Genomic DNA, 3,133 nt, shown 5'->3' with positions numbered 1-3,133 from the left:
TTGTTGCTGGTTCAAGTAATTTACCTCTTACTGGTTTTGAGTCTTAAAAACAGGTTTTGGCTAAATTTTGAGCTGTAAAGTAGGAAGAATGGCACCTCTTCTCTAGGGGCCAGATGTAAGTGTTTACCTCATCCTTTGCAACTAGTACATCTTTTTAAAACCACGGAAATGAAAATCCGTGGATGCTTTTGACTCCCCCCGTTGTATTCCTTGTTTTTCTCAGTGCCCACCTGTAGCTCTATCTGTGGCCTTGGCTGAGAAAAGGGTTGTGATCAGATGTGAGGGAAAACAAACTGAAAGTTTTTGTTCCTAGTCTGAATGCTATATTTAGTTAGAAAATAATAATTCTTTAAGTTGAATGGGATACGACTATGCTCCGTTCCATGTTTAAGGGATTTGGTTCATGAAATAATGTTCCTATTACTCTATAAAGAAAAACTTTGGAAGAACATGTGTGCTTGTCATAAAAGTTAGATTGGGCTGGACAGTGGGATGTGGAGAGGGACTCATCCTGACATTGAAGTATGTGCATTTTGTCTTCCAATTTCAGCTGTTTTAAAGGTTCTTTTGTGTCAGGAGTGACTGGAGAAACTGCAAGTCGCTTCTGGTGTGAGAGAATTGGCTGTTTGCAAGGACATTGCACAGGGGACGCAGATGTTTTGCCATCCTTGTGGGAGGCTTCTCTCATGTCCCCGTATGGGGAGCTGAAGCTGACATAGGGAGCTCATTCATGCTCTCCCTGGATTTGAACCTCAGACCTGTCGGTCTTCATTCCTGCCAGCACAAGGAGCTCTTTAAAGGATGCTTTTGATGCCCCAAGTTGTATTCCTTGTTTGGAGCCTCTGGTGGCGCAGTGGGTAAACCCTTACGCCGGCAGGACTGAAGACCGACAGGTCGCAGGTTCAAATCCGGGGAGAGGCGGATGAGCTCCCTCTATCAGCTCCAGCTCCTCATGCTGGGACATAAGAGAAGCCTCCCACAAGGATGATAAAACATCAAATCATCTGGGCATCCCCTGGGCAACGTCCTTGCAGATGGCCAATTCTCTCACACCAGAAGCGACTTGCAGTTTCTCAGGTCGCTCCTGACACAACAAAAAAAAATTCCTTGTTTGCTCAATACTCATCTGTAACTCTTATCTGTGGCCTTGGCTGAGAAGGTATTACCTTCCCATGAGAGAGAGGTAGTGTGGTGTAGTGCTTTGGGTGTTGAAATACAACTCTGGAGACCAGGATTGAAATCCCTGTTTAGCCACAGAAACCCAATGAGGAAGGCATGGGCAAATCTCCAATAAATGGATGATAGATTCTCCTTAAGCTCACCATAAATCGGAAAACTTGAAAGCACATAGTAACCCACTCCACAAAGCCATATGTTTTGAACCCAAGCGTTCTTGATAGCTCTCAAAAGTTCCATCAAAAGTTAAATAATTTAACAGTGGTCTCCACTAGTTGTTCTCAGTCTCACTATTGGGCCTAACTAAATTGTGGAATGATTTAAGAGTTGTTGCTCTGTTTGCACCATAAGACATAATTTGATTCTCTAGCTCAGTGGTTCTCAACCTATGGGTTCCCTGGTGTTTTGGCCTACAACTCCCAGAAATCCCATTCGGTTTACCAGCTGTTAGGATTTCTGGGAGTTGAAGGCCAAAACATCTGGGGACACACTGCTGAGAACCACTGCTCTAGCTCTTTTTTGAGCCCCTGGTGACACAGGTTAAACCACTGAGCTGCTGAACTTGCTGACTGAAAGGTCAGCGGTTTGAATCCAGAGAGCAGGGTGAGCTCCCACTGTTAGCCCCAGCTCCTGCCAACCCAGCAGTTCAAAAACATGCAAATGTGAGTAGATCAATAGGTATCATTATGGCGCTCCATACAGTCATGCCGGCCACATGATTTAGGAGGCATCTACGGACAATACCAGCTCTTTGGCTTAGAAATGGAGCACCACCACCCCAAGTCGGACACAACTAGACTTAATGTCAAGGGGAAAGCTTTACCTTTTATCTTCAGCTGTTTTTTTCATGTATTAAAGGCTATACATATCTGAAGCAGCAAAATACAAACAAAAATAGCCTGAATGCTGTTGATACTTCTACCTAAAATATACCCATTAATTAGATTAACAGAATGTACCTATATGTCGATTTACCATTCCTCAGATGGGATTAGCTAACAAAATTCAGGTAATTGTTCACATTTATGCAGATGATAAAGTTGAACTAGGTCTGTCTGTTGAATGAAAAGCAACCCCATGAATGTCATATGGCTTTATTAGGTAAGGAATGCTCAGAGGATTTGGACAATTCCTTCATTAAAATATAGCCTACGGCAACTGGTGTTTGTTGGCAGTCTCCCAACCAAAGATGAACTAGTGTTGCATCTGCTTAGCCTCTAAGATCAAACTTCTGGTGCCTTTATGTATATAGGTCAGGCACGGGCAAACTTTGGTTCTCCAGGTGTTTTGGACTTCAACTCCCACAATTCCTAACAGCCTACCGGCTGTTAGGAATTGTGGGAGTTGTAGTCCAAAACACCTGGAGAACCAAAGTTTGCCCATGCTGATTTAGGCCTTGTGTTGAGATGGATAGCCAATCATTTAGATGGATGGCCAATCATTTGGAATAAACACTGAATTTGTTAAAGCTAGACTCCAGTTCCCTTTTCTAGAAAGGCTGCTTTTGTCACTGAATCGGGAAAGGCAGTTCTGTTGTTTTCAGCATAGGCTTTCAGTGTAGGCTTAGTGTTTTGGCACAACCATTTATCATGCCTCCATTGTCTCTACTCTCCTGGTTATATCCAAGAAAGACCTAGAAGTACTTGTATCACATCAAAACTCCACACGGTTTTTCTTCAAAATTGACTTTAATAAAGTGCAACTGGGACTAAAGGCATGATCTTACAGAGCCTCCCCCACAAGGAGGGGAGAAATACATGTACCCCTTTCATTTATAAGCATAGGCGATGGGACCGGTGTTGACTCCATTTAACACTGGGAACACGCTTTTTTCAATACCTCAAATGGCACAAAAGATTTGAGACATAATTTCTGAAAATGCCCTTGCATAATGAACTGGAGCTTGTGGAACACTTTCTGGTTTCCTTTGACAGCTACAAGCCACTTTTAAACACTT

Source organism: Anolis sagrei, chromosome 5 (genome assembly GCF_037176765.1).
Source record: "Anolis sagrei isolate rAnoSag1 chromosome 5, rAnoSag1.mat, whole genome shotgun sequence".
NCBI classification, from domain to species: Eukaryota; Metazoa; Chordata; class Lepidosauria; order Squamata; family Dactyloidae; genus Anolis; species Anolis sagrei.
The sequence above is the reverse complement of the archived record's forward strand: the minus strand, read 5'-3'. Positions refer to the sequence as shown.